At 32.6% G+C, this 12,743-nt stretch overlaps 1 non-coding gene across 1 annotated transcript; it reads right to left on the bottom strand.

The window, feature by feature from the left end:
- Positions 1 to 12,011: 12,011 nt before the first annotated feature.
- On the bottom strand, positions 12,012 to 12,118 carry LOC141603102 (small nucleolar RNA R71). The gene has a single exon (XR_012524997.1). It is a non-coding gene; the product is annotated as a small nucleolar RNA R71 (small nucleolar RNA).
- Positions 12,119 to 12,743: the final 625 nt, after the last annotated feature.

Below are 12,743 nucleotides of genomic sequence, written 5' to 3'. Positions count from 1 at the left end.
GAGAACGGTCTCAAGGAACCGAGGTTCCTTGAGACAAGAAATAGACTAAATAAAAACAGATAAAACTGCGATGCCTCCCCGGCAACGGCGCCAAAATTTGATATGGTCGTTTCTGTACCAAAAATAAACCTAAATACAACTAACAGAAGCTAGCAGCAAGTAGGGTCGATCTCCACAGGGAGGCAAAAATGAGATTTATCTGTTTTAAATTAGTCTAAGAGTAACGGGGGTTTGAGTACGATTTCTAAACTAAGAGAGGAGACAAGAGAAATTGAGCGATAAAAATAAAGGGATTAACAATAAAGAGAGAGAACTAGGATTGTCGGGTCATCAATGAATGTCAGTCAATTGCAGGTAAGGTTACAAATTAGTCGATGTGTCGGTCTAAGGGGCAACGAATATATCCTTTCGGTCTCAATTCGCCCTAAAATGCTATTATCTTAACTTTCGCCCTCACTAAAGCATCCTATTGTTCACTGCGGGTCTCACCCCTTCCAACCTTTCGGTCTAGGTCAAGGCTTACCAATATTAAGTAGGCTAAATACATCGATTCAAATAGCTAGAAATAATTAAAGCAGTGATTAACAACATAGACTTAACAACAACGACAAATCCGTAAACCTAATTAGCAATTAACATCGGTTCATCGACTCCCCTAAATCCTAGCAGGGGAATTAGCTAAACATAGATAAGGGAAGAGCAAGAGCGAAAAATAAAGTAATAAACAACATCATAAATTAAAAATAAAGTAAAGGAAGAAAAAGAGTAAGGAAAGGAATTACTGATTAAGAGATCGGGAAAAGAATGGTGGAAAAGTGTTTAACAGAGAAAACAGAGAAGGAAAAACATGAAGTGTGATAGAAGCATCGTCTTAGTAGTATCAAGAATAATTATGACCTAATCCCGACTTCCTTTATATAGGGAAGCGAGATTTTACAAACATAAACCCAATCATGGACTAAAAATCCTGAGCCCAATAGCAAACCACTCGATCAAGTGCTTTTAAACTACTCGATCGAGTAAAATAAAGCTTAAACAACTCGATCGAGTAGAAAATCTACTCGATCGAGTAAACCTTAAATTGAATCTACTCGATCGAGTAGAAAAAGGACTCGATCGAGTACTTTCCAGCGTACAATTTCCTGCTTTGCGCACTGAACTTCAAATGGCTGCCATTTCTTCGTTACTTGGGCAAACAGGGCGATTCCGGTGGTGTTGGAAAGCTAAGAGGACATCATCTCCAATTAGAATCACCTGAATATATGTTGTAGAACTCGAGATATGGCTCTCCAAAGTAGCCACTAGCAATTTGAAGTTCTTCCTTTGCTCGCCTAGCTATCTTTCTTCTTTGCGCATCTCAAAATAGCTACATTCCCGCTCCAAATTCACTCTTCCTCCAAATGCATGCTAAACGGATGGTAATAGGCTTGATTTCACTACTTTCTGGTTCATTCCTACAAATAAGACAAAACAAACCAAAGTAGCATATTCGGGGCATTTCGTAGCATAAACTACGATAATAGCATAGAAATACGTGCATAAAAAGGCCTAAAAAGACTATATAAAATGCACGTATCACATATCTAATATATTAATCTAGTTAATTAGTATATTAGTATTAAGGGATTGTTTTGGGTGCAATCAAGAGGAGACTTTCTAATTTGAAACTTTGAGTTTATGGAGGATCATTCCAATGTATTAAGCTCAAGAACAAGTGAAGGTACGAGACTTTACTTGTGCCCAAAATTCAGTACATTTACAATGTAAGGAAACTCGATTCTCTTCCTTATTTCATTATTTTGTTATGCATGCACTAGATCCACATAAATATAAATTATGGGTCATTTATAAAATGAATTATATGAGTCTAATAAGGGTATATGAACCCAACAATTGGTATCAGAGCTTTGGTGTTGCATGCATAATCGGTTTGGTTTTTCCGAGTTAAATGTAACATAATTAAAACTAGATATTTTTTATTTATAATGATAAATCACGAAAATTTTTTGCATGTAATATATTCTGGTCCTAAAATATTTTAAGGTCATTTTAATGATTTATGGATTATTATTGCTTATTTTAATTATTTTTAGTGAAATAATTACATTTTTATGAGTAAAATGAACTTTTATTTACTAAATATAGTTAAACTTCACTAATGGCCATGATTTTTTAGTATGATCTCACATGCATATTTTATGTTTTGTATGTAAAATTTTGTATTAATGTGATTAATATTGAATGATTTATGATTTTTATGTGATAAAAATGCTATAAATGGAGGATAAATGACTAAAAATAGTTAAACTTCGAAACAGGTCATGAAATTTTAATGTGATGTCACATGCATATTTTATAGATTGTATGTAAAATTTGAGATAAATGTGATTTATTATGCATGATTTATAATTTTAATGGTTAAAATGATATAAATAGTGACTATTTTTAGCAAAAATAGCTAAAATGAATTTTATGGAATGAAATTTTTCCCTAATGTTTTATATATGATATGAACATCAAATCTAAAGTTGCATGATTAATTTCGATTGATTTGGTATGTTTATTGATTTTTATGTGATAAAATCGATAAAAGGGCAACTTTATTAGTCATAAAAATAAAATTCGAAATTTTTTGTTTAAATTTTGCCATTTCCAGGTTCTGGAAATTTTTGAGAATGTTCAAAATTTTGATTTTGATTTTTTCGTAAATTGTATGTTTAATTTGGAATTGAATGATAAAAGTTATTATGATTTATACGATTTATTAATGAAGTAAATTATAAATAATTTTGTGGGCAAATTTTATTGAGTTTTTGGAATCTTGATTATATTCTAGTATATACAAAAATATGATTTCGAATTTTTTCAAATTTTTATGATTTATTGGGAATTATTTCATAATTGTGATGATTAAGAGAAGTTTAATAAGCAATAATAGAAAACCAAGTTGAATTATTGTCAAAAATTGAGTAAATAATAATTTTTGAGTCCTAAGAGAGTTAGGGTAATTAACTTGACTTTAAATTTGATTTAAGTATTGATTTGTGATTTTAATAAGTTATTATCACGCATTTCCATAAAACCGAATTATATACGATACTAGGTAGTATCCCGCGCTTCGCGCGGCCTGTTTTAAAATTTTATTATTATAATTGAAGAAAAATAACATAATTTATATATGACCTTTAATATTTTTACTGATAAATAAAAAATAATTATTTTCAAATTTAATTTTTTTAGGTTTATTTTCAATATTTTAAAATAAAATACATACAATTTTAATTAAAACTAATAAGTGATAATTACTTATACTGATAAACGTTTTATAAATTATTTTTGACTGATCAAATATCATATTAATTAAATTAAAATTTATTCGAATAATGCAACAATCAATATTAAGTTCTCAAATTATATCATTTCACAATACGTTAGGTTTCAAATCAATTAATATTTGTTCAAAATAATGTGAATATAATTTTATGAAATTTTTAATTTTTTTATGTTTAACGTGTGATATTTATGTATCAAACATATAGATTTCAAACTCAACTTATTCAAATGTTTTGATTGTGTTTTGCATCTATTATGTATCAAACATATCTATAAAAATCGCACCTTTTGTATTTTTAAACAACTATATATAAATGATGCTTAAGAGTTTGCTTGTAAATAAAATCGGTTAAACTTTCTCAAATAATATTTTTTGAGGTTTAACTTCAAAGTATTTAAAATATAACATAACTAAAAGTAATATTTAGCTAATCAATATTTATACTTGACGTATACGTATTTTAATTGAAGATATTAAATAAAAATGTAACGTTTTTTTTTCTGCTTTTTCATGTCTTTTATAATACTATATTTTTTAATAATCATTACTTTTGTTTTGATTATTCAGATGCATTCGCGATCACTGTGTACATACATACTCATTATCACACTATTTAAACCTATCAAAATCTCATATGTATTCAATTTTTCGCAATATAATTTTTTTCATTCCCACATAAAAACTTATCTCGTAGTAGTTTTCTTTAAGTTATGTTTTTAAGAAATATAATGACTCTTCCAAATATATTTTTCTTAGGATTTAATTGACTCTTCTAAATATATTTTTCTTAGGATTTAATGGTCTAAGTTTTATAACTTTCTCAAAATGTCTTTTTACGTAAACATTAAATATTATGAGACACTCACTTTAATCATCTCTACAAATCAAAATATTTCAATAAATATAATGAAAATTATACTCAATTTGAAGCATTTTTCGCAATAAACGTAATTATTTACATTTTAGGATTTTCTTCAAAATAATTTTTTAATAAATTTAGAATCAAATCACCGTAATTATTTAATTTAATTTTAAAATAAATATTATTAAACTATAATTAATATTTTGATGAGATTTGTACAACATTTATTATATTTATATTTAATGTTCAGCTGTGATTAATACATGTATTTAAAGTTGGGTTGACACGTGGTGCATCCACAACGCTTGAACCCGATTATATATATATATATATATATATATATATATATATATATATATATATATATATATATATATATATATAAAGGTTTAAATAGGGCGATTTGGCACATAATTTGGTATGTTATATCATATAATAATGCTGCATATTTCATTGATGAATTTCATATTTTATTTATGTAATTTTGAATTATGTAATTTTATCTTAGCATGGCCTTAGTTTTAATCGATATTTCCCGTAATGTAAGAGGATATTGATTCGGTTGTAATTTAATGTGATCTCGTATCACTTTTATTTTTACTAGTTTTTCATATTACAAATGTATAATAGGAATAGCTATGTATTTTATTATTATTTGTAATTCTGGAGTTCCTTCAAGACGGCGCCAATCAGAAAGGCGTTCCGATCAAGACGGAATCCTTGGGAAGCGTGCCACTTGAAGTTTAAGGGACCAATGGAGTTGGTTTCCGAATTTGTAAATAGATTATTAGAATTTCTATTTTAGGAAGGCCATACTAGGAAATTTATTTATTGCTTTGCATTTTTCCTTTATATGTTTGCATGCATTGCCAAATCGCCATAAACTAAACATGCATATCATATCGAGTATTCGACCGTGTCAATTATAATTATCGTTAGTTCAACAATTTAGTTCACTTAAATTTGATAGATAATAAATTGACTCGACCTCACACATTTTAAAAGATTGAGACTTAGCCTTACCAAATAGTAGGAACTCATGAATCCCAATTTCATATAGGTACAATACGGTATTGAAACATTATACCGAGGTGCTTTTCTATTGACGTTAGGTAAGTGAGGTAGTAAATAGTTATTACACTTCGAAAATTTGGTTGATCTCAACGAAGGTAATTGTGACCGTAGCCGCAATAGGTTCGGGCTAAAGATGAACTTAACGTAAATTCATCGATCGAGAGTTCTAATTGTAGAATCGGTTAAAAGGGTTAACCCACCAAGTTATATTAATAAGAGGTGTAGAGGGCCCGTAGGCTCACAACCAAAGTTCATATGAATTTTGGGTCTCAGAATCATTTATATAATTGGGTGGAGGTCATTATATAAATGCTAAAACATGCTAAAATGTTTTAGATATAACCATGAATGTTTAATTTTCCCACTATTTCGTTGTTTTTAATGTTGTTCTATTTCATTACTCCTACTCATATGCGATATCATTCGATTGTAACACGAGTCTCCGCTAAACTACTATTGCTAACGACAAAGAATCTCTTTCTAAAATAAACTGTATCATAGGTTGTGGACTAGTTCCATAGGAATCGTTCTATTCCATAGAACTCGATAGGAATCATCCTATTCAAATATAAGATTAACATCTTAAATTCCTTACATACCTATATATAATTTCATATGAAGAAGTATGATTAGAAGTGATGATTAGTCAAAATATGTTTTGATAATATCTTCTATGCATCCACGGTTCAAAAGTCTTATTGCTCAACCTAAATACTTGTCATCAAGCACTTAAGTTGTTAAGAACATGACAATGTTAAATTGGTAAATTAATTTGTTAGAAATTTTGATTAACCAAATACCACCATAGAGTTAACACTTGTGAAGGATTAACTAGGAATTTAAATGAAGATAAGTCTTCATCAAGTAGAAATTCTTGAAGTCAGTGGGAGCAACAAGAAGTAAAGTACCTATCTTAATTGTTAAGGATAGAACTAGGCTCGAAAGAGAAAGTGTAAGACATATAAATAGAGACAAACCCCAAATAAGTAAAGATCTAGGAAGTTGGTCGTGTGACTCCAACATATTCCTTCCTGAACATCTATGACATTGACATTGCATTCTTGCCAATTACCACATCATGAGTATTTGATACAAATTGGTGGATTTCGTCATGATATTTGGCATTATTGTGTGACGACTAGCAAGAATAAGTTCAGAAATTTGCATGAATAGAACTAGGGTAGTTGTCATTTCATCCATGAACATATGAATGTTGTAATGTACTCATTTTAGTTTTGTATTTAGAAATGTACCCCAATAATTGTTATGATGTACAATATGTTTAAATAAGAATATAATTTGAGTTTTGCACAAAAGGTAAAGGGTTTTACCATTATGCAATTAAAACAAGCGTTGTACTCTTACATGCCACAATTAAGTTTATGGTAAGACAATACAAGTCAAGGTAATTATATTCAACTGAAAATAAAATGTCATATATAAAAGACTTAAGTTGGTGACCCCAATTATTTCTTAATTCTCGATTGAAAATCACATTTAGAAACTAGTCTTGACTAGTCTCCCAAACCATTTGATTGGGAATCTTTTGGTGTGTGCGAATCTTGTATTCAAAGCAAGTTAATTCATGATTTTTCCTTGAAAACGATTATGAACAGAGCAATTTATTCGCCCTATTTACACTTTGAAGTGTATGGTCGAATACAATTTCAATAAGAGAAGGTTATTACTTCTTCTCTTTTACCAACGAATTAGACAGATACTTGATATCCACTTAATGAGATAAGAAGGGAAATTCTTTGAATAAGTTCAATGAATGTTTAAAAGTAACAAAACCTAGAGATCATAAAACCAAAGTATTAGTATTTTGTTAAAATGGGAAACTATAAAGTGATGACTTTTATCTGCACCAAAAAGAGTGGGATACGGTATCACAAGTTCACTTTCATAACAATATGATTGAATCTTTACATTATAGTTGAAGGTAGTTTCTGTTATAAAATTTGTCTGGCAATTAAATTTTCCACTAAAATAAAACATTGTTAAAGCAATCATCTACTTTTCATATAAGATATGGTTAGACATGGTACCTAAATTGTAGCTTGTTTCGATAGTAAACATATGCTCTCTCTTCCTACATGATCACAAGAACAAAGGGTTTATGGCTCGTGATGCTGTCTATTAAAGAAATGAGGAATATTTCTTAAAGAAAGAGTGGGAGAAAATGTTCAAGAGACACACATTGAGAATAAGACGTAGGAAGATGTTCCTTCTTGGTCAAAATCAGTAATTATTTCTTCGAAATCTAAAGTAGACAGGAGTCATGTTATTTTTGAAATTAATAAATCGGTAACTTATTAAGATGATTTATCTAGTTTTCAACTCCGCAAAAGTCCGAAATGAGCATAAACATGAAAATGTTTATTTAGCTTGGTTGGTTGGTGGCAAAGGGTTTTGCACGCAATAACAACGCTTCATTAAAATTCGGATTTTATAGTTGGATTTAAAAATCATCTTGTATGAGTTTTTAAAATCGCAACTATCCTAAGATAGGATGAAAACTTAAGAAGAAGTCTTAAGTAGAAGTAAAGGAGTTGAATTGTATGTTTTGATCATGTGATAAACTTTTCTCGAATTGTCGAGTAGTTCTGTTTATACATGGAGTTTAGTGGGAGTAATGTGGTGTTACTAGTCTTATGAGTAAGGGACATACTGATCATTGTGAATGATGGAAGACTTAGGAGAAGAATAATACATCTCTAAAGTATCCAGACCTATAAAGTTAGTTCTAAGAGGATATTAGCGTTAAATGAATATTTTTATGTTAATAAGAATCTTGACAAGTTCAAAAGTATTGAACATGTAGAAATAGAATCCACATGCTTCCGCTGCGGGATTAATTCATTACGCTAAGATGTATCACCATTCTTAAACTTCGTATACTTGGAGTATGACGAGAAGTTACAAATCTAATCTTTGAGAGAAGTCTCTATATAGCCACATAGTTCATTAGTTAGTACTCAGGAAGTACTAAAGATATGAAGCTAAGCATTTAGAATTGAGATGGATTTATGTGCAAGGAGTTACACAAAAACCATAATCTAAACACATAAGGATGGTTAGAGAACTATCTTGGCTATATTATTTAAGGAGGATATCTGCTAGAAACATCCTAGGCAGTTGAACAATGAGATATACACAACAGAAATTGAGTACACTTGCAATAACGAGATATGCAAGAAGGAAAGGATGATATTAGGATTCGGTATTATGAATTGGAGGAACTATGGTAGTTCGTTCCAATCACCGAAGGTCCTATCCCTACACACTGTGAGGACAGTGAGAGTTATTCAAAGGCAAGAGAGCCTATGTCCAGATTGGATCTAGACACGTACTCAAATAAGTTCTTATAATACAAGATTATACACAAAATGGGAAATAGTATATATAATAAGGTTAGGGAAAGTGCAAAGTGTTGCTGAAACTTGCTAACCAAGGCCTTTTCATAGGCAAAGCATGATAAGTCATGCCATTTTAATTGAGTTGAAATGTGCAATTATATACAAAATGGAATATGGATTATAGATTATGTAGTAATTGACATTGTATCAATTTTACATATGTGATAATGCTTTCATCGTTTGAGTTTTATTAAAAACTCTTTTATTGCTTTGTTATATCCAAATAGGTTGTATAGACAACGCTGAACCCTATTAAAGTGAACTGTATTAACATAGTATTGGCCCCTAGTTCCTTATATGAGGTGACGTCTCGAAGTGACTAGAGTGTGACGCGATTGATGGCAGACTGTATGGGATACTCTGTCGGGCAGTGACCGCTTATAGAGTTCTGGTAATTTTTCTATAGCCTGGTCGTGGCGAGAGCTACTAAAGTATTCTTTTGAGTCGATTCTTTGACTAGAGACTGTTCGCCCAAGGTGGCACAGTTTCTGAGTGACTTTGATTTATGCTCTACGATTTTCGTAACTGAGATCAAACGGGCATCTTTTGGGTCATGATGAGCTGTGGCTATACGAAGGGAATAGTGCAATAGGAATTGTCCATCCCCTTGTCAGGGTTATCTAAAATCTCAGGGCCACTCGAGGAGTAGTGAACTGAAAATGCGTGGCCACGCTCGGAAGGTATCTACGGTAGATAATTCCGATCAAACAGTTACTCTCCAGATAAAGGAAATCACTCAAGATATGATCAAATGCAAGTACGACCTGCAAGACACCTTGTATTGAGTGGGAGATGATGTTATAGGACAAGAGAATTGGTGACGCACACTTGTCTCGGACAAGTGGGAGATTGTTGGAGTATGTGTCCTTGATGAGACCATAATTGGCGCATATTTAGCCCCCGAATTACCATTGTTTCCATGCTTTTTAGTGCCTATTTGGGTCATTTCTTATCTTTAGTTCTTTGTTTTGCATACTCTTTGAGATTTTGATCCCTTGGTAGGAAAGGAGTAAGAATCTTGCATTTTCATGGCAAAACGAGGCTAAATTGATTGTATTCAATGACCAAGCATCAAGAAGAGACAAGACTAGAAGGCCTTTGTACATATCATAGTAGAAGAACAATGTTGAGAAAGGATCCTTGCGTCCCCAAGGAAATCCCCAAGGAATTTATGAAGAAAAGGGAAGAAAAGAAGAAGAATTGAAGCTGACCAACAATCCGAACGGATTGCAGACAATCCGCCCGTCCAGCCAGCCCAATCCGAGCGTCCCTCCTTGGAATCCGCTCGGATTCCCCCTCAACAATCCGAGCGTCCCTCTCCTGAATCCGCTCGGATTGCACAGCCCAAATCCGGCCGTCCCGACTCTAATCCGCACGGATTTCAGTACAGCACGGATTTCATTCTTCAAGCTACGAAAAGAGAAGCCCTTCTCTCGGAAAAATACCGGTCCTCCTTGCTCAACTTAAAAAGTGTAATTACTAGTTTAGCCCTTAGTTAACCCTAATGCATCCTCCCTAATTTTCACTATAAATACCCCATTAGGCTAATTAGAGGAGCATGTTCTTCTTATCAATATTTAGAGTAGTTAATTTCAATCAAATCTCTCTTCAATATTGTAATCAAGTATTAATCAAGTTTTAGTTCTTCAATCTCTCTCTTGTTCTTCCTTTATTTTGGGTAATTAGAAGATTATTGGGTTTATTGGGAGATTGACAACCTTCCATCAATCATCAAGTTCTTCTATTATTCTTTGCATTATTATTTTGGAATCATTAGTAGGTATAATCTCTTAATCCCTTTTTAATTATTGCTAATTACTTTCATTTATTCATCATGTTTCATATTGTTGGTATGATTGACAACCTTGCTAGCATGATCAACATGATAATGAGTGAGTAGTCTCTTAGCTAGGGTTTAATGGGTGATTAGGGGAAACCAACATGGGGAATGATTCATGCTTAAATCAATATGCTTTCATATCTTATTTGCTTGCTTGTTTTGATCTTAATACATGCACATGTTATATTTGATGAAATGCTAAGCCTATGAATCCTTGCATTTACTATCATCTCCTATCTTTTCAATGAGACTTGTAAGACATAACCCAACTCGAGTCTTGTTAGACCATGCATGTGTTGAGTAGGAAAGATTAAGTCGACTTGTAGGTGTTGTACAATCTAATCGATTCGGCTCTGGGACCCAAACTTTCCTAGGATTGTAAGATATAACCCAACTCAATCCATCACAACAATAATTGCTTGCTTATAATTTGAGAACATGTTTGTATGATCATATCCCATGATTCCCCTATGAACCCATGACACCCTAGTGCCTTTAATCAATTGTTTACACCCCTTATTTTATTCATCTTGCTAGTTTATTTTCATTGTTATTTTAGTTTAGTAACCTTCTACATCAAACCAATTTGTGACACCCCTAGACACTACTAGTTACAATAGAATTCTCATTTCAATACCCGTCCCTTGGGATCCGACCTTTACTTACCTCTTTACTAATTGTAGAGTTGTTTGTGAAGTATAAATTGTGTTTTGTATCGACCATTGACCAACGACCACATATACTTAATTGTGAACACCGAATGGCTTCGATCAAAAATGGCGCCGTTGCCGGGGACGGTGTTTAATTGATTTAAGATTTCTTTTATTGTTATTAGTTGTGTCTTTTTCACCTTGGGGAAGTAAAACTCCTCAAGGTTTGTTCTAATTGTTTTTGAGTTGTTTGATATTTTGCATGTCTAGAAGGTTACAAGGTGATTTGTTACCTTTTGACCGTGAAATCGAAAGAACCTTGACGAATAATAGGAGACTTGTTAGGAGGAATTTTAGAGGTGTTGGTGAAGTTGTTCAACCCACTAGTGAGTTTGTCAATCCTTTCGCAATAGAAGGAGAAGAGAACCCATTAAACAATATCCCACAAAATCCACCTACAATGCCTAAATTCTCGTCACACTCTATACCCACCGAGGAGAATCTACCAAATGGTACTCCTACACCGCAACATCTCACCGGTAATTTTATTGCCAAGTCCGCCTTCATCCAACTAGTTGAGAGGAGCCAATTCGGGGGAATGCCTAGTGAGGACCCTCATTCTCATATGGAAACCTTTTGCGATTATTGTGATGCTATCTCTCAAACGGGCGTGACTCAAGACCAAATAAGATGGGTCTTATTTCCTTTTTCGTTAATCGGCACCGCAAAGCAATGGTTGAAGGGCCTTGATAAGGCCACCCTTGGAATAGATTCTTGGAAGAAGTTAGCTCTAGCTTTCTACAAAAAATTCTACCCACCGGAAAAGACTAACATGCTAAGAGCTCAAATTACGGGTTTTAAGCAAAGGGATGAAGAATCTTTGTATGAAGCTTGAGAGCGGTTCAAAGGTGTTTGTCGCTCATGTCCTCACCATGGACTTAGCGAATGGTTTTTAGTGCAACAATTTTGGAATGGTTTATATGAAGATTCAAGAAACATTCTCAATATGGGATCAAATGGAATGTTCACCGAAGTTGATGACAATCAAACATGGAACAAGATTGAGGAAATGGCGGTCCATAATTCACAATATAGTAGACCTCGCAAGGCTACTAGAGGAGGAAAGTATGAAGTGGACTCCGTTACTCAATTGGGTGCTCAACTTAGTGCTCACATTGACACAATCAACTTGAAGTTTGAACAAGCTATGGCTAGACTTGAGGAAAACTCAAAATCATCAAAGCATCATGTCAATGCCATGACGGCATCCTCATCAATCCTAAGTGGGATATGTGAGAATTGTGGAACTTTGGGTCATGACCCAAGTGAGTGTAGGGGAACAACCGAACAAGTTAATGCTTTCCAAGCTTACAAAAGTGGTACCCCTTATTCAAATTTTTACAATGAAAACACCAAGTTCCATCCAAATCTCTCATACAAAAGCCAAAATGTTCAAAACTCTCAAACAACATACACTCCACCACCCATGAGAAACCAAAATCAAAGACCCTTTTACAATCAAAACCAAGGTTACCAAAATCAAAATCCATACAATCACCAAAAT

This window comes from Silene latifolia, chromosome 9 (genome assembly GCF_048544455.1).
Source record: "Silene latifolia isolate original U9 population chromosome 9, ASM4854445v1, whole genome shotgun sequence".
Taxonomy (NCBI): domain Eukaryota; kingdom Viridiplantae; phylum Streptophyta; class Magnoliopsida; order Caryophyllales; family Caryophyllaceae; genus Silene; species Silene latifolia.
The sequence above is the reverse complement of the archived record's forward strand: the minus strand, read 5'-3'. Positions and strand labels throughout refer to the sequence as shown.